General features: G+C 47.9%; 24 non-coding genes across 24 annotated transcripts; all 24 read left to right on the top strand.

Annotated features, from left to right (window-relative positions):
* Positions 1 to 345: 345 nt before the first annotated feature.
* Positions 346 to 464, top strand: LOC130811752 (5S ribosomal RNA). Its single transcript, XR_009041376.1, has one exon. It is a non-coding gene; the product is annotated as a 5S ribosomal RNA (ribosomal RNA).
* A 549-nt stretch (positions 465 to 1,013) lies between these two features.
* On the top strand, positions 1,014 to 1,132 carry LOC130811690 (5S ribosomal RNA). Its single transcript, XR_009041319.1, has one exon. It is a non-coding gene; the product is annotated as a 5S ribosomal RNA (ribosomal RNA).
* A 549-nt stretch (positions 1,133 to 1,681) lies between these two features.
* On the top strand, positions 1,682 to 1,800 carry LOC130811688 (5S ribosomal RNA). Its single transcript, XR_009041317.1, has one exon. It is a non-coding gene; the product is annotated as a 5S ribosomal RNA (ribosomal RNA).
* Positions 1,801 to 2,349: 549 nt separating this feature from the next.
* On the top strand, positions 2,350 to 2,468 carry LOC130811751 (5S ribosomal RNA). Its single transcript, XR_009041375.1, has one exon. It is a non-coding gene; the product is annotated as a 5S ribosomal RNA (ribosomal RNA).
* A 549-nt stretch (positions 2,469 to 3,017) lies between these two features.
* Positions 3,018 to 3,136, top strand: LOC130811887 (5S ribosomal RNA). The gene has a single exon (XR_009041504.1). It is a non-coding gene; the product is annotated as a 5S ribosomal RNA (ribosomal RNA).
* Positions 3,137 to 3,684: 548 nt separating this feature from the next.
* On the top strand, positions 3,685 to 3,803 carry LOC130811735 (5S ribosomal RNA). The gene has a single exon (XR_009041360.1). It is a non-coding gene; the product is annotated as a 5S ribosomal RNA (ribosomal RNA).
* A 549-nt stretch (positions 3,804 to 4,352) lies between these two features.
* On the top strand, positions 4,353 to 4,471 carry LOC130811886 (5S ribosomal RNA). The gene has a single exon (XR_009041503.1). It is a non-coding gene; the product is annotated as a 5S ribosomal RNA (ribosomal RNA).
* A 548-nt stretch (positions 4,472 to 5,019) lies between these two features.
* On the top strand, positions 5,020 to 5,138 carry LOC130811734 (5S ribosomal RNA). The gene has a single exon (XR_009041359.1). It is a non-coding gene; the product is annotated as a 5S ribosomal RNA (ribosomal RNA).
* A 550-nt stretch (positions 5,139 to 5,688) lies between these two features.
* On the top strand, positions 5,689 to 5,807 carry LOC130811687 (5S ribosomal RNA). Its single transcript, XR_009041316.1, has one exon. It is a non-coding gene; the product is annotated as a 5S ribosomal RNA (ribosomal RNA).
* Positions 5,808 to 6,361: 554 nt separating this feature from the next.
* Positions 6,362 to 6,480, top strand: LOC130811885 (5S ribosomal RNA). Its single transcript, XR_009041502.1, has one exon. It is a non-coding gene; the product is annotated as a 5S ribosomal RNA (ribosomal RNA).
* A 548-nt stretch (positions 6,481 to 7,028) lies between these two features.
* LOC130811733 (5S ribosomal RNA) lies at positions 7,029 to 7,147 on the top strand. The gene has a single exon (XR_009041358.1). It is a non-coding gene; the product is annotated as a 5S ribosomal RNA (ribosomal RNA).
* Positions 7,148 to 7,696: 549 nt separating this feature from the next.
* LOC130811686 (5S ribosomal RNA) lies at positions 7,697 to 7,815 on the top strand. Its single transcript, XR_009041315.1, has one exon. It is a non-coding gene; the product is annotated as a 5S ribosomal RNA (ribosomal RNA).
* A 554-nt stretch (positions 7,816 to 8,369) lies between these two features.
* Positions 8,370 to 8,488, top strand: LOC130811685 (5S ribosomal RNA). Its single transcript, XR_009041314.1, has one exon. It is a non-coding gene; the product is annotated as a 5S ribosomal RNA (ribosomal RNA).
* Positions 8,489 to 9,035: 547 nt separating this feature from the next.
* Positions 9,036 to 9,154, top strand: LOC130811684 (5S ribosomal RNA). Its single transcript, XR_009041313.1, has one exon. It is a non-coding gene; the product is annotated as a 5S ribosomal RNA (ribosomal RNA).
* Positions 9,155 to 9,700: 546 nt separating this feature from the next.
* On the top strand, positions 9,701 to 9,819 carry LOC130811732 (5S ribosomal RNA). Its single transcript, XR_009041357.1, has one exon. It is a non-coding gene; the product is annotated as a 5S ribosomal RNA (ribosomal RNA).
* Positions 9,820 to 10,368: 549 nt separating this feature from the next.
* On the top strand, positions 10,369 to 10,487 carry LOC130811683 (5S ribosomal RNA). Its single transcript, XR_009041312.1, has one exon. It is a non-coding gene; the product is annotated as a 5S ribosomal RNA (ribosomal RNA).
* Positions 10,488 to 11,041: 554 nt separating this feature from the next.
* LOC130811682 (5S ribosomal RNA) lies at positions 11,042 to 11,160 on the top strand. The gene has a single exon (XR_009041311.1). It is a non-coding gene; the product is annotated as a 5S ribosomal RNA (ribosomal RNA).
* A 547-nt stretch (positions 11,161 to 11,707) lies between these two features.
* Positions 11,708 to 11,826, top strand: LOC130811681 (5S ribosomal RNA). The gene has a single exon (XR_009041310.1). It is a non-coding gene; the product is annotated as a 5S ribosomal RNA (ribosomal RNA).
* Positions 11,827 to 12,372: 546 nt separating this feature from the next.
* On the top strand, positions 12,373 to 12,491 carry LOC130811731 (5S ribosomal RNA). Its single transcript, XR_009041356.1, has one exon. It is a non-coding gene; the product is annotated as a 5S ribosomal RNA (ribosomal RNA).
* A 549-nt stretch (positions 12,492 to 13,040) lies between these two features.
* Positions 13,041 to 13,159, top strand: LOC130811680 (5S ribosomal RNA). Its single transcript, XR_009041309.1, has one exon. It is a non-coding gene; the product is annotated as a 5S ribosomal RNA (ribosomal RNA).
* A 552-nt stretch (positions 13,160 to 13,711) lies between these two features.
* On the top strand, positions 13,712 to 13,830 carry LOC130811679 (5S ribosomal RNA). The gene has a single exon (XR_009041308.1). It is a non-coding gene; the product is annotated as a 5S ribosomal RNA (ribosomal RNA).
* Positions 13,831 to 14,377: 547 nt separating this feature from the next.
* Positions 14,378 to 14,496, top strand: LOC130811677 (5S ribosomal RNA). The gene has a single exon (XR_009041306.1). It is a non-coding gene; the product is annotated as a 5S ribosomal RNA (ribosomal RNA).
* A 546-nt stretch (positions 14,497 to 15,042) lies between these two features.
* Positions 15,043 to 15,161, top strand: LOC130811756 (5S ribosomal RNA). The gene has a single exon (XR_009041380.1). It is a non-coding gene; the product is annotated as a 5S ribosomal RNA (ribosomal RNA).
* Positions 15,162 to 15,698: 537 nt separating this feature from the next.
* Positions 15,699 to 15,817, top strand: LOC130811781 (5S ribosomal RNA). The gene has a single exon (XR_009041404.1). It is a non-coding gene; the product is annotated as a 5S ribosomal RNA (ribosomal RNA).
* The last annotated feature ends 537 nt before the right edge of the window (positions 15,818 to 16,354 follow it).

Genomic DNA, 16,354 nt, shown 5'->3' with positions numbered 1-16,354 from the left:
TTCGAAAGAGGCGTGCATCGGTGCGTTCGTGTAAGCGGAAATTGCACCGGATCCCGTCGGAACTCCCCGCGGAAGCGTGCCCGGCGTGGATGGCCTCTTGATTTCCAAGTGTTGCGCGGATTTCTTAAATACTTCGTCGTTTTTTTGTTGCGAGTTCACCTGGCTTTTACAGCCGGCGGACTCTTTTGTGAATCGGACAATACCGGGAGGGTGAAAAACAGTATTTGGGAAGAAGAAGGCTCGAAATAAGGGGTCTCGATTGCGAATTTACGAGCTTCGGAATGCTCTGGTTTTTTACTTTTGGGCGGCAACGCGCATGTAATCAAATTGTTACGGTGAATGAACGGGTGCGATTATACCAGCACTAATGCACCGGATCCCATCAGAACTCCGCAGTTAAGCGTGCTTGGGCGAGAGTAGTACTAGGATGGGTGACCACCTGGGAAGTCCTCGTGTTGCACCCCTTTTTCCGTTCTTTTTTTTTTTTAATTTTTTTTTTGTTTCCGCTACACTTGAGCAAGAGCCATTTCAGTGATTATGGTAATATAATCCTCGGAAGTAATTTTATTTATAAAATTATAACTCGCAACCGGGCCCCGGCCTCGAATTCACGGGCACTCGAAAGGTAGGACCCGTTGAGGCGGGTCGATGCGCATGCGAACGAACTGTTCGAAAGAGGCGTGCATCGGTGCGTTCGTGTAAGCGGAAATTGCACCAGATCCCGTCGGAACTCCCCGCGGAAGCGTGCCCGGCGTGGATGGCCTCTTGATTTCCAAGTGTTGCACGGATTTCTTAAATACTTCGTCGTTTTTTTGTTGCGAGTTCACCTGGCTTTTACAGCCGGCGGACTCTTTTGTGAATCGGACAATACCGGGAGGGTGAAAAACAGTATTTGGGAAGAAGAAGGCTCGAAATAAGGGGTCTCGATTGCGAATTTACGAGCTTCGGAATGCTCTGGTTTTTTACTTTTGGGCGGCAACGCGCATGTAATCAAATTGTTACGGTGAATGAACGGGTGCGATCATACCAGCACTAATGCACCGGATCCCATCAGAACTCCGCAGTTAAGCGTGCTTGGGCGAGAGTAGTACTAGGATGGGTGACCACCTGGGAAGTCCTCGTGTTGCACCCCTTTTTCCGTTCTTTTTTTTTTTTAATTTTTTTTTTGTTTCCGCTACACTTGAGCAAGAGCCATTTCAGTGATTATGGTAATATAATCCTCGGAAGTAATTTTATTTATAAAATTATAACTCGCAACCGGGCCCCGGCCTCGAATTCACGGGCACTCGAAAGGTAGGACCCGTTGAGGCGGGTCGATGCGCATGCGAACGAACTGTTCGAAAGAGGCGTGCATCGGTGCGTTCGTGTAAGCGGAAATTGCACCAGATCCCGTCGGAACTCCCCGCGGAAGCGTGCCCGGCGTGGATGGCCTCTTGATTTCCAAGTGTTGCACGGATTTCTTAAATACTTCGTCGTTTTTTTGTTGCGAGTTCACCTGGCTTTTACAGCCGGCGGACTCTTTTGTGAATCGGACAATACCGGGAGGGTGAAAAACAGTATTTGGGAAGAAGAAGGCTCGAAATAAGGGGTCTCGATTGCGAATTTACGAGCTTCGGAATGCTCTGGTTTTTTACTTTTGGGCGGCAACGCGCATGTAATCAAATTGTTACGGTGAATGAACGGGTGCGATCATACCAGCACTAATGCACCGGATCCCATCAGAACTCCGCAGTTAAGCGTGCTTGGGCGAGAGTAGTACTAGGATGGGTGACCACCTGGGAAGTCCTCGTGTTGCACCCCTTTTTCCGTTCTTTTTTTTTTTAATTTTTTTTTTTGTTTCCGCTACACTTGAGCAAGAGCCATTTCAGTGATTATGGTAATATAATCCTTGGAAGTAATTTTATTTATAAAATTATAACTCGCAACCGGGTCCCGACCTCGAATTCACGGGCACTCGAAAGGTAGGACCCGTTGAGGCGGGTCGATGCGCATGCGAACGAACTGTTCGAAAGAGGCGTGCATCGGTGCGTTCGTGTAAGCGGAAATTGCACCGGATCCCGTCGGAACTCCCCGCGGAAGCGTGCCCGGCGTGGATGGCCTCTTGATTTCCAAGTGTTGCGCGGATTTCTTAAATACTTCGTCGTTTTTTTGTTGCGAGTTCACCTGGCTTTTACAGCCGGCGGACTCTTTTGTGAATCGGACAATACCGGGAGGGTGAAAAACAGTATTTGGGAAGAAGAAGGCTCGAAATAAGGGGTCTCGATTGCGAATTTACGAGCTTCGGAATGCTCTGGTTTTTTACTTTTGGGCGGCAACGCGCATGTAATCAAATTGTTACGGTGAATGAACGGGTGCGATTATACCAGCACTAATGCACCGGATCCCATCAGAACTCCGCAGTTAAGCGTGCTTGGGCGAGAGTAGTACTAGGATGGGTGACCACCTGGGAAGTCCTCGTGTTGCACCCCTTTTTCCGTTCTTTTTTTTTTTTAATTTTTTTTTTGTTTCCGCTACACTTGAGCAAGAGCCATTTCAGTGATTATGGTAATATAATCCTCGGAAGTAATTTTATTTATAAAATTATAACTCGCAACCGGGCCCCGGCCTCGAATTCACGGGCACTCGAAAGGTAGGACCCGTTGAGGCGGGTCGATGCGCATGCGAACGAACTGTTCGAAAGAGGCGTGCATCGGTGCGTTCGTGTAAGCGGAAATTGCACCAGATCCCGTCGGAACTCCCCGCGGAAGCGTGCCCGGCGTGGATGGCCTCTTGATTTCCAAGTGTTGCGCGGATTTCTTAAATACTTCGTCGTTTTTTTGTTGCGAGTTCACCTGGCTTTTACAGCCGACGGACTCTTTTGTGAATCGGACAATACCGGGAGGGTGAAAAACAGTATTTGGGAAGAAGAAGGCTCGAAATAAGGGGTCTCGGTTGCGAATTTACGAGCTTCGGAATGCTCTGGTTTTTTACTTTTGGGCGGCAACGCGCATGTAATCAAATTGTTACGGTGATTGAACGGGTGCGATCATACCAGCACTAATGCACCGGATCCCATCAGAACTCCGCAGTTAAGCGATGTTGGGCGAGAGTAGTACTAGGATGGGTGACCTCCTGGGAAGTCCTCGTGTTGCACCCCTTTTTCCGTTCTTTTTTTTTTTAATTTTTTTTTTGTTTCCGCTACACTTGAGCAAGAGCCATTTCAGTGATTATGGTAATATAATCCTTGGAAGTAATTTTATTTATAAAATTATAACTCGCAACCGGGTCCCGACCTCGAATTCACGGGCACTCGAAAGTTAGGACCCCTTGAGGCGGGTCGATGCGCATGCGAACGAATTGTTCGAAAGAGGCGTGCATCGGTGCGTTCGTGTAAGCGGAAATTGCACCGGATCCCGTCGGAACTCCCCGCGGAAGCGTGCCCGGCGTGGATGGCCTATTGATTTCCAAGTGTGGCGCGGATTTCTTAAATATTTCGTCGTTTTTTTGTTGCGAGTTCACCTGGCTTTTACAGCCGGCGGACTCTTTTGTGAATCGGACAATACCGATAGGGTGAAAAACAGTATTTGGGAAGAAGAAGGCTCGAAATAAGGGGTCTCGATTGCGAATTTACGAGCTTCGGAATGCTCTGGTTTTTTACTTTTGGGCGGCAACGCGCATGTAATCAAATTGTTACGGTGAATGAACGGGTGTGATCATACCAGCACTAATGCACCGGATCCCATCAGAACTCCGCAGTTAAGCGTGCTTGGGCGAGAGTAGTACTAGGATGGGTGACCACCTGGGAAGTCCTCGTGTTGCACCCCTTTTTCCGTTCTTTTTTTTTTTTAATTTTTTTTTTGTTTCCGCTACACTTGAGCAAGAGCCATTTCAGTGATTATGGTAATATAATCCTCGGAAGTAATTTTATTTATAAAATTATAACTCGCAACCGGGCCCCGGCCTCGAATTCACGGGCACTCGAAAGGTAGGACCCGTTGAGGCGGGTCGATGCGCATGCGAACGAACTGTTCGAAAGAGGCGTGCATCGGTGCGTTCGTGTAAGCGGAAATTGCACCAGATCCCGTCGGAACTCCCCGCGGAAGCGTGCCCGGCGTGGATGGCCTCTTGATTTCCAAGTGTTGCGCGGATTTCTTAAATACTTCGTCGTTTTTTTGTTGCGAGTTCACCTGGCTTTTACAGCCGACGGACTCTTTTGTGAATCGGACAATACCGGGAGGGTGAAAAACAGTATTTGGGAAGAAGAAGGCTCGAAATAAGGGGTCTCGGTTGCGAATTTACGAGCTTCGGAATGCTCTGGTTTTTTACTTTTGGGCGGCAACGCGCATGTAATCAAATTGTTACGGTGATTGAACGGGTGCGATCATACCAGCACTAATGCACCGGATCCCATCAGAACTCCGCAGTTAAGCGATGTTGGGCGAGAGTAGTACTAGGATGGGTGACCTCCTGGGAAGTCCTCGTGTTGCACCCCTTTTTCCGTTCTTTTTTTTTTTAATTTTTTTTTTGTTTCCGCTACACTTGAGCAAGAGCCATTTCAGTGATTATGGTAATATAATCCTTGGAAGTAATTTTATTTATAAAATTATAACTCGCAACCGGGTCCCGACCTCGAATTCACGGGCACTCGAAAGTTAGGACCCCTTGAGGCGGGTCGATGCGCATGCGAACGAATTGTTCGAAAGAGGCGTGCATCGGTGCGTTCGTGTAAGCGGAAATTGCACCGGATCCCGTCGGAACTCCCCGCGGAAGCGTGCCCGGCGTGGATGGCCTATTGATTTCCAAGTGTGGCGCGGATTTCTTAAATATTTCGTCGTTTTTTTGTTGCGAGTTCACCTGGCTTTTACAGCCGGCGGACTCTTTTGTGAATCGGACAATACCGATAGGGTGAAAAACAGTATTTGGGAAGAAGAAGGCTCGAAATAAGGGGTCTCGATTGCGAATTTACGAGCTTCGGAATGCTCTGGTTTTTTACTTTTGGGCGGCAACGCGCATGTAATCAAATTGTTACGGTGAATGAACGGGTGTGATCATACCAGCACTAATGCACCGGATCCCATCAGAACTCCGCAGTTAAGCGTGCTTGGGCGAGAGTAGTACTAGGATGGGTGACCACCTGGGAAGTCCTCGTGTTGCACCCCTTTTTCCGTTCTTTTTTTTTTTTTAATTTTTTTTTTGTTTCCGCTACACTTGAGCAAGAGCCATTTCAGTGATTATGGTAATATAATCCTCGGAAGTAATTTTATTTATAAAATTATAACTCGCAACCGGGCCCCGGCCTCGAATTCACGGGCACTCGAAAGGTAGGACCCGTTGAGGCGGGTCGATGCGCATGCGAACGAACTGTTCGAAAGAGGCGTGCATCGGTGCGTTCGTGTAAGCGGAAATTGCACCGGATCCCGTCGGAACTCCCCGCGGAAGCGTGCCCGGCGTGGATGGCCTCTTGATTTCCAAGTGTTGCGCGGATTTCTTAAATACTTCGTCGTTTTTTTGTTGCGAGTTCACCTGGCTTTTACAGCCGACGGACTCTTTTGTGAATCGGACAATACCGGGAGGGTGAAAAACAGTATTTGGGAAGAAGAAGGCTCGAAATAAGGGGTCTCGGTTGCGAATTTACGAGCTTCGGAATGCTCTGGTTTTTTACTTTTGGGCGGCAACGCGCATGTAATCAAATTGTTACGGTGATTGAACGGGTGCGATCATACCAGCACTAATGCACCGGATCCCATCAGAACTCCGCAGTTAAGCGTGCTTGGGCGAGAGTAGTACTAGGATGGGTGACCACCTGGGAAGTCCTCGTGTTGCACCCCTTTTTCCGTTCTTTTTTTTTTTATTATTTTTTTTTTTTTTGTTTCCGCTACACTTGAGCAAGAGCCATTTCAGTGATTATGGTAATATAATCCTTGGAAGTAATTTTATTTATAAAATTATAACTCGCAACCGGGTCCCGACCTCGAATTCACGAGCACTCGAAAGTTAGGACCCGTTGAGGCGGGTCGATGCGCATGCGAACGAACTGTTCGAAAGAGGCGTGCATCGGTGCGTTCGTGTAAGCGGAAATTGCACCAGATCCCGTCGGAACTCCCCGCGGAAGCGTGCCCGGCGTGGATGGCCTCTTGATTTCCAAGTGTTGCGCGGATTTCTTAAATACTTCGTCGTTTTTTTGTTGCGAGTTCACCTGGCTTTTACAGCCGACGGACTCTTTTGTGAATCGGACAATACCGGGAGGGTGAAAAACAGTATTTGGGAAGAAGAAGGCTCGAAATAAGGGGTCTCGGTTGCGAATTTACGAGCTTCGGAATGCTCTGGTTTTTTACTTTTGGGCGGCAACGCGCATGTAATCAAATTGTTACGGTGATTGAACGGGTGCGATCATACCAGCACTAATGCACCGGATCCCATCAGAACTCCGCAGTTAAGCGATGTTGGGCGAGAGTAGTACTAGGATGGGTGACCTCCTGGGAAGTCCTCGTGTTGCACCCCTTTTTCCGTTCTTTTTTTTTTTAATTTTTTTTTTGTTTCCGCTACACTTGAGCAAGAGCCATTTCAGTGATTATGGTAATATAATCCTTGGAAGTAATTTTATTTATAAAATTATAACTCGCAACCGGGTCCCGACCTCGAATTCACGGGCACTCGAAAGTTAGGACCCCTTGAGGCGGGTCGATGCGCATGCGAACGAATTGTTCGAAAGAGGCGTGCATCGGTGCGTTCGTGTAAGCGGAAATTGCACCGGATCCCGTCGGAACTCCCCGCGGAAGCGTGCCCGGCGTGGATGGCCTATTGATTTCCAAGTGTGGCGCGGATTTCTTAAATATTTCGTCGTTTTTTTGTTGCGAGTTCACCTGGCTTTTACAGCCGGCGGACTCTTTTGTGAATCGGACAATACCGATAGGGTGAAAAACAGTATTTGGGAAGAAGAAGGCTCGAAATAAGGGGTCTCGATTGCGAATTTACGAGCTTCGGAATGCTCTGGTTTTTTACTTTTGGGCGGCAACGCGCATGTAATCAAATTGTTACGGTGAATGAACGGGTGTGATCATACCAGCACTAATGCACCGGATCCCATCAGAACTCCGCAGTTAAGCGTGCTTGGGCGAGAGTAGTACTAGGATGGGTGACCACCTGGGAAGTCCTCGTGTTGCACCCCTTTTTCCGTTCTTTTTTTTTTTTAATTTTTTTTTTGTTTCCGCTACACTTGAGCAAGAGCCATTTCAGTGATTATGGTAATATAATCCTCGGAAGTAATTTTATTTATAAAATTATAACTCGCAACCGGGCCCCGGCCTCGAATTCACGGGCACTCGAAAGGTAGGACCCGTTGAGGCGGGTCGATGCGCATGCGAACGAACTGTTCGAAAGAGGCGTGCATCGGTGCGTTCGTGTAAGCGGAAATTGCACCGGATCCCGTCGGAACTCCCCGCGGAAGCGTGCCCGGCGTGGATGGCCTCTTGATTTCCAAGTGTTGCGCGGATTTCTTAAATACTTCGTCGTTTTTTTGTTGCGAGTTCACCTGGCTTTTACAGCCGACGGACTCTTTTGTGAATCGGACAATACCGGGAGGGTGAAAAACAGTATTTGGGAAGAAGAAGGCTCGAAATAAGGGGTCTCGGTTGCGAATTTACGAGCTTCGGAATGCTCTGGTTTTTTACTTTTGGGCGGCAACGCGCATGTAATCAAATTGTTACGGTGATTGAACGGGTGCGATCATACCAGCACTAATGCACCGGATCCCATCAGAACTCCGCAGTTAAGCGTGCTTGGGCGAGAGTAGTACTAGGATGGGTGACCACCTGGGAAGTCCTCGTGTTGCACCCCTTTTTCCGTTCTTTTTTTTTTTATTATTTTTTTTTTTTTTGTTTCCGCTACACTTGAGCAAGAGCCATTTCAGTGATTATGGTAATATAATCCTTGGAAGTAATTTTATTTATAAAATTATAACTCGCAACCGGGTCCCGACCTCGAATTCACGAGCACTCGAAAGTTAGGACCCGTTGAGGCGGGTCGATGCGCATGCGAACGAACTGTTCGAAAGAGGCGTGCATCGGTGCGTTCGTGTAAGCGGAAATTGCACCGGATCCCGTCGGAACTCCCCGCGGAAGCGTGCCCGGCGTGGATGGCCTATTGATTTCCAAGTGTGGCGCGGATTTCTTAAATATTTCGTCGTTTTTTTGTTGCGAGTTCACCTGGCTTTTACAGCCGGCGGACTCTTTTGTGAATCGGACAATACCGGGAGGGTGAAAAACAGTATTTGGGAAGAAGAAGGCTCGAAATAAGGGGTCTAGATTGCGAATTTACGAGCTTCGGAATGCTCTGGTTTTTTACTTTTGGGCAGCAACGCGCATGTAATCAAATTGTTACGGTGAATGAACGGGTGCGATCATACCAGCACTAATGCACCGGATCCCATCAGAACTCCGCAGTTAAGCGTGCTTGGGCGAGAGTAGTACTAGGATGGGTGACCACCTGGGAAGTCCTCGTGTTGCACCCCTTTTTCCGTTCTTTTTTTTTTAATTTTTTTTTTGTTTCCGCTACACTTGAGCAAGAGCCATTTCAGTGATTATGGTAATATAATCCTTGGAAGTAATTTTATTTATAAAATTATAACTCGCAACCGGGTCCCGACCTCGAATTCACGAGCACTCGAAAGTTAGGACCCGTTGAGGCGGGTCGATGCGCATGCGAACGAACTGTTCGAAAGAGGCGTGCATCGGTGCGTTCGTGTAAGCGGAAATTGCACCGGATCCCGTCGGAACTCCCCGCGGAAGCGTGCCCGGCGTGGATGGCCTATTGATTTCCAAGTGTGGCGCGGATTTCTTAAATATTTCGTCGTTTTTTTGTTGCGAGTTCACCTGGCTTTTACAGCCGGCGGACTCTTTTGTGAATCGGACAATACCGGGAGGGTGAAAAACAGTATTTGGGAAGAAGAAGGCTCGAAATAAGGGGTCTAGATTGCGAATTTACGAGCTTCGGAATGCTCTGGTTTTTTACTTTTGGGCGGCAACGCGCATGTAATCAAATTGTTACGGTGAATGAACGGGTGCGATCATACCAGCACTAATGCACCGGATCCCATCAGAACTCCGCAGTTAAGCGTGCTTGGGCGAGAGTAGTACTAGGATGGGTGACCACCTGGGAAGTCCTCGTGTTGCACCCCTTTTTCCGTTCTTTTTTTTTTAATTTTTTTTTGTTTCCGCTACACTTGAGCAAGAGCCATTTCAGTGATTATGGTAATATAATCCTTGGAAGTAATTTTATTTATAAAATTATAACTCGCAACCGGGTCCCGACCTCGAATTCACGGGCACTCGAAAGTTAGGACCCCTTGAGGCGGGTCGATGCGCATGCGAACGAATTGTTCGAAAGAGGCGTGCATCGGTGCGTTCGTGTAAGCGGAAATTGCACCGGATCCCGTCGGAACTCCCCGCGGAAGCGTGCCCGGCGTGGATGGCCTATTGATTTCCAAGTGTGGCGCGGATTTCTTAAATATTTCGTCGTTTTTTTGTTGCGAGTTCACCTGGCTTTTACAGCCGGCGGACTCTTTTGTGAATCGGACAATACCGATAGGGTGAAAAACAGTATTTGGGAAGAAGAAGGCTCGAAATAAGGGGTCTCGATTGCGAATTTACGAGCTTCGGAATGCTCTGGTTTTTTACTTTTGGGCGGCAACGCGCATGTAATCAAATTGTTACGGTGAATGAACGGGTGTGATCATACCAGCACTAATGCACCGGATCCCATCAGAACTCCGCAGTTAAGCGTGCTTGGGCGAGAGTAGTACTAGGATGGGTGACCACCTGGGAAGTCCTCGTGTTGCACCCCTTTTTCCGTTCTTTTTTTTTTTTAATTTTTTTTTTGTTTCCGCTACACTTGAGCAAGAGCCATTTCAGTGATTATGGTAATATAATCCTCGGAAGTAATTTTATTTATAAAATTATAACTCGCAACCGGGCCCCGGCCTCGAATTCACGGGCACTCGAAAGGTAGGACCCGTTGAGGCGGGTCGATGCGCATGCGAACGAACTGTTCGAAAGAGGCGTGCATCGGTGCGTTCGTGTAAGCGGAAATTGCACCGGATCCCGTCGGAACTCCCCGCGGAAGCGTGCCCGGCGTGGATGGCCTCTTGATTTCCAAGTGTTGCGCGGATTTCTTAAATACTTCGTCGTTTTTTTGTTGCGAGTTCACCTGGCTTTTACAGCCGACGGACTCTTTTGTGAATCGGACAATACCGGGAGGGTGAAAAACAGTATTTGGGAAGAAGAAGGCTCGAAATAAGGGGTCTCGGTTGCGAATTTACGAGCTTCGGAATGCTCTGGTTTTTTACTTTTGGGCGGCAACGCGCATGTAATCAAATTGTTACGGTGATTGAACGGGTGCGATCATACCAGCACTAATGCACCGGATCCCATCAGAACTCCGCAGTTAAGCGTGCTTGGGCGAGAGTAGTACTAGGATGGGTGACCACCTGGGAAGTCCTCGTGTTGCACCCCTTTTTCCGTTCTTTTTTTTTTTATTATTTTTTTTTTTTTTGTTTCCGCTACACTTGAGCAAGAGCCATTTCAGTGATTATGGTAATATAATCCTTGGAAGTAATTTTATTTATAAAATTATAACTCGCAACCGGGTCCCGACCTCGAATTCACGAGCACTCGAAAGTTAGGACCCGTTGAGGCGGGTCGATGCGCATGCGAACGAACTGTTCGAAAGAGGCGTGCATCGGTGCGTTCGTGTAAGCGGAAATTGCACCGGATCCCGTCGGAACTCCCCGCGGAAGCGTGCCCGGCGTGGATGGCCTATTGATTTCCAAGTGTGGCGCGGATTTCTTAAATATTTCGTCGTTTTTTTGTTGCGAGTTCACCTGGCTTTTACAGCCGGCGGACTCTTTTGTGAATCGGACAATACCGGGAGGGTGAAAAACAGTATTTGGGAAGAAGAAGGCTCGAAATAAGGGGTCTAGATTGCGAATTTACGAGCTTCGGAATGCTCTGGTTTTTTACTTTTGGGCGGCAACGCGCATGTAATCAAATTGTTACGGTGAATGAACGGGTGCGATCATACCAGCACTAATGCACCGGATCCCATCAGAACTCCGCAGTTAAGCGTGCTTGGGCGAGAGTAGTACTAGGATGGGTGACCACCTGGGAAGTCCTCGTGTTGCACCCCTTTTTCCGTTCTTTTTTTTTTAATTTTTTTTTTGTTTCCGCTACACTTGAGCAAGAGCCATTTCAGTGATTATGGTAATATAATCCTTGGAAGTAATTTTATTTATAAAATTATAACTCGCAACCGGGTCCCGACCTCGAATTCACGAGCACTCGAAAGTTAGGACCCGTTGAGGCGGGTCGATGCGCATGCGAACGAACTGTTCGAAAGAGGCGTGCATCGGTGCGTTCGTGTAAGCGGAAATTGCACCGGATCCCGTCGGAACTCCCCGCGGAAGCGTGCCCGGCGTGGATGGCCTATTGATTTCCAAGTGTGGCGCGGATTTCTTAAATATTTCGTCGTTTTTTTGTTGCGAGTTCACCTGGCTTTTACAGCCGGCGGACTCTTTTGTGAATCGGACAATACCGGGAGGGTGAAAAACAGTATTTGGGAAGAAGAAGGCTCGAAATAAGGGGTCTAGATTGCGAATTTACGAGCTTCGGAATGCTCTGGTTTTTTACTTTTGGGCGGCAACGCGCATGTAATCAAATTGTTACGGTGAATGAACGGGTGCGATCATACCAGCACTAATGCACCGGATCCCATCAGAACTCCGCAGTTAAGCGTGCTTGGGCGAGAGTAGTACTAGGATGGGTGACCACCTGGGAAGTCCTCGTGTTGCACCCCTTTTTCCGTTCTTTTTTTTTTAATTTTTTTTTGTTTCCGCTACACTTGAGCAAGAGCCATTTCAGTGATTATGGTAATATAATCCTTGGAAGTAATTTTATTTATAAAATTATAACTCGCAACCGGGTCCCGACCTCGAATTCACGGGCACTCGAAAGTTAGGACCCCTTGAGGCGGGTCGATGCGCATGCGAACGAATTGTTCGAAAGAGGCGTGCATCGGTGCGTTCGTGTAAGCGGAAATTGCACCGGATCCCGTCGGAACTCCCCGCGGAAGCGTGCCCGGCGTGGATGGCCTATTGATTTCCAAGTGTGGCGCGGATTTCTTAAATATTTCGTCGTTTTTTTGTTGCGAGTTCACCTGGCTTTTACAGCCGGCGGACTCTTTTGTGAATCGGACAATACCGATAGGGTGAAAAACAGTATTTGGGAAGAAGAAGGCTCGAAATAAGGGGTCTCGATTGCGAATTTACGAGCTTCGGAATGCTCTGGTTTTTTACTTTTGGGCGGCAACGCGCATGTAATCAAATTGTTACGGTGAATGAACGGGTGTGATCATACCAGCACTAATGCACCGGATCCCATCAGAACTCCGCAGTTAAGCGTGCTTGGGCGAGAGTAGTACTAGGATGGGTGACCACCTGGGAAGTCCTCGTGTTGCACCCCTTTTTCCGTTCTTTTTTTTTTTTAATTTTTTTTTTGTTTCCGCTACACTTGAGCAAGAGCCATTTCAGTGATTATGGTAATATAATCCTCGGAAGTAATTTTATTTATAAAATTATAACTCGCAACCGGGCCCCGGCCTCGAATTCACGGGCACTCGAAAGGTAGGACCCGTTGAGGCGGGTCGATGCGCATGCGAACGAACTGTTCGAAAGAGGCGTGCATCGGTGCGTTCGTGTAAGCGGAAATTGCACCGGATCCCGTCGGAACTCCCCGCGGAAGCGTGCCCGGCGTGGATGGCCTCTTGATTTCCAAGTGTTGCGCGGATTTCTTAAATACTTCGTCGTTTTTTTGTTGCGAGTTCACCTGGCTTTTACAGCCGACGGACTCTTTTGTGAATCGGACAATACCGGGAGGGTGAAAAACAGTATTTGGGAAGAAGAAGGCTCGAAATAAGGGGTCTCGGTTGCGAATTTACGAGCTTCGGAATGCTCTGGTTTTTTACTTTTGGGCGGCAACGCGCATGTAATCAAATTGTTACGGTGATTGAACGGGTGCGATCATACCAGCACTAATGCACCGGATCCCATCAGAACTCCGCAGTTAAGCGTGCTTGGGCGAGAGTAGTACTAGGATGGGTGACCACCTGGGAAGTCCTCGTGTTGCACCCCTTTTTCCGTTCTTTTTTTTTTTATTATTTTTTTTTTTTGTTTCCGCTACACTTGAGCAAGAGCCATTTCAGTGATTATGGTAATATAATCCTTGGAAGTAATTTTATTTATAAAATTATAACTCGCAACCGGGTCCCGACCTCGAATTCACGAGCACTCGAAAGTTAGGACCCGTTGAGGCGGGTCGATGCGCATGCGAACGAACTGTTCGAAAGAGGCGTGCATCGGTGCGTTCGTGTAAGCGGAAATTGCACCGGATCCCGTCGGAACTCCCCGCGGAAGCGTGCCCGGCGTGGATGGCCTATTGATTTCCAAGTGTGGCGCGGATTTCTTAAATATTTCGTCGTTTTTTTGTTGCGAGTTCACCTGGCTTTTACAGCCGGCGGACTCTTTTGTGAATCGGACAATACCGGGAGGGTGAAAAACAGTATTTGGGAAGAAGAAGGCTCGAAATAAGGGGTCTAGATTGCGAATTTACGAGCTTCGGAATGCTCTGGTTTTTTACTTTTGGGCGGCAACGCGCATGTAATCAAATTGTTACGGTGAATGAACGGGTGCGATCATACCAGCACTAATGCACCGGATCCCATCAGAACTCCGCAGTTAAGCGTGCTTGGGCGAGAGTAGTACTAGGATGGGTGACCACCTGGGAAGTCCTCGTGTTGCACCCCTTTTTCCGTTCTTTTTTTTTTAATTTTTTTTTTGTTTCCGCTACACTTGAGCAAGAGCCATTTCAGTGATTATGGTAATATAATCCTTGGAAGTAATTTTATTTATAAAATTATAACTCGCAACCGGGTCCCGACCTCGAATTCACGAGCACTCGAAAGTTAGGACCCGTTGAGGCGGGTCGATGCGCATGCGAACGAACTGTTCGAAAGAGGCGTGCATCGGTGCGTTCGTGTAAGCGGAAATTGCACCGGATCCCGTCGGAACTCCCCGCGGAAGCGTGCCCGGCGTGGATGGCCTATTGATTTCCAAGTGTGGCGCGGATTTCTTAAATATTTCGTCGTTTTTTTGTTGCGAGTTCACCTGGCTTTTACAGCCGGCGGACTCTTTTGTGAATCGGACAATACCGGGAGGGTGAAAAACAGTATTTGGGAAGAAGAAGGCTCGAAATAAGGGGTCTAGATTGCGAATTTACGAGCTTCGGAATGCTCTGGTTTTTTACTTTTGGGCGGCAACGCGCATGTAATCAAATTGTTACGGTGAATGAACGGGTGCGATCATACCAGCACTAATGCACCGGATCCCATCAGAACTCCGCAGTTAAGCGTGCTTGGGCGAGAGTAGTACTAGGATGGGTGACCACCTGGGAAGTCCTCGTGTTGCACCCCTTTTTCCGTTCTTTTTTTTTTAATTTTTTTTTGTTTCCGCTACACTTGAGCAAGAGCCATTTCAGTGATTATGGTAATATAATCCTTGGAAGTAATTTTATTTATAAAATTATAACTCGCAACCGGGTCCCGACCTCGAATTCACGAGCACTCGAAAGTTAGGACCCGTTGAGGCGGGTCGATGCGCATGCGAACGAACTGTTCGAAAGAGGCGTGCATCGGTGCGTTCGTGTAAGCGGAAATTGCACCGGATCCCGTCGGAACTCCCCGCGGAAGCGTGCCCGGCGTGGATGGCCTCTTGATTTCCAAGTGTTGCGCGGATTTCTTAAATATTTCGTCGTTTTTTTGTTTCGAGTTCACCTGGCTTTTACAGCCGGCGGACTCTTTTGTGAATCGGACAATACCGGGAGGGTGAAAAACAGTATTTGGGAAGAAGAAGGCTCGAAATAAGGGGTCTCGGTTGCGAATTTACGAGCTTCGGAATGCTCTGGTTTTTTACTTTTGGGCGGCAACGCGCATGTAATCAAATTGTTACGGTGATTGAACGGGTGCGATCATACCAGCACTAATGCACCGGATCCCATCAGAACTCCGCAGTCAAGCGTGCTTGGGCGAGAGTAGTACTAGGATGGGTGACCTCCTGGGAAGTCCTCGTGTTGCACCCCTTTTTCCGTTCTTTTTTTTTTTTTAATTTTTTTTTTTTTTTGTTTCCGCTGCACTTGAGCAAGAGCCATTTCAAGGATTATGGTAATTTTATTTATAAAATTATAACTCGCAACCGGGTCCCGACCTCGAATTCACGGGCACTCGAAAGTTAGGACCCGTTGAGGCGGGTCGATGCGCATGCGAACGAATTGTTCGAAAGAGGCGTGCATCGGTGCGTTCGTGTAAGCGGAAATTGCACCGGATCCCGTCGGAACTCCCCGCGGAAGCGTGCCCGGCGTGGATGGCCTATTGATTTCCAAGTGTGGCGCGGATTTCTTAAATATTTCGTCGTTTTTTTGTTGCGAGTTCACCTGGCTTTTACAGCCGGCGGACTCTTTTGTGAATCGGACAATACCGATAGGGTGAAAAACAGTATTTGGGAAGAAGAAGGCTCGAAATAAGGGGTCTCGATTGCGAATTTACGAGCTTCGGAATGATCTGGTTTTTTACTTTTGGGCGGCAACGCGCATGTAATCAAATTGTTACGGTGAATGAACGGGTGCGATCATACCAGCACTAATGCACCGGATCCCATCAAAACTCCGCAGTTAAGCGTGCTTGGGCGAGAGTAGTACTAGGATGGGTGACCTCCTGGGAAGTCCTCGTGTTGCACCCCTTTTTCCGTTCTTTTTTTTTTTTTAATTTTTTTTTGTTTCCGCTACACTTGAGCAAGAGCCATTTCAGTGATTATGGTAATATAATCCTTGGAAGTAATTTTATTTATAAAATTATAACTCGCAACCGGGTCCCGACCTCGAATTCACGGGCACTCGAAAGTTAGGACCCGTTGAGGCGGGTCGATGCGCATGCGAATGAATTGTTCGAAAGAGGCGTGCATCGGTGCGTTCGTGTAAGCGGAAATTGCACCGGATCCCGTCGGAACTCCCCGCGGAAGCGTGCCCGGCGTGGATGGCCTATTGATTTCCAAGTGTGGCGCGGATTTCTTAAATATTTCGTCGTTTTTTTGTTGCGAGTTCACCTGGCTTTTACAGCCGGCGGACTCTTTTGTGAATCGGACAATACCGATAGGGTGAAAAACAGTATTTGGGAAGAAGAAGGCTCGAAATAAGGGGTCTCGATTGCGAATTTACGAGCTTCGGAATGCTCTGGTTTTTTACTTTTGGGCGGCAACGCGCATGTAATCAAATTGTTA

The sequence above is a fragment of the Amaranthus tricolor genome, chromosome 4 (genome assembly GCF_026212465.1).
Source record: "Amaranthus tricolor cultivar Red isolate AtriRed21 chromosome 4, ASM2621246v1, whole genome shotgun sequence".
Classification (NCBI taxonomy): Eukaryota; Viridiplantae; Streptophyta; class Magnoliopsida; order Caryophyllales; family Amaranthaceae; genus Amaranthus; species Amaranthus tricolor.
This window is presented reverse-complemented; position numbering and strand designations above follow the sequence as displayed.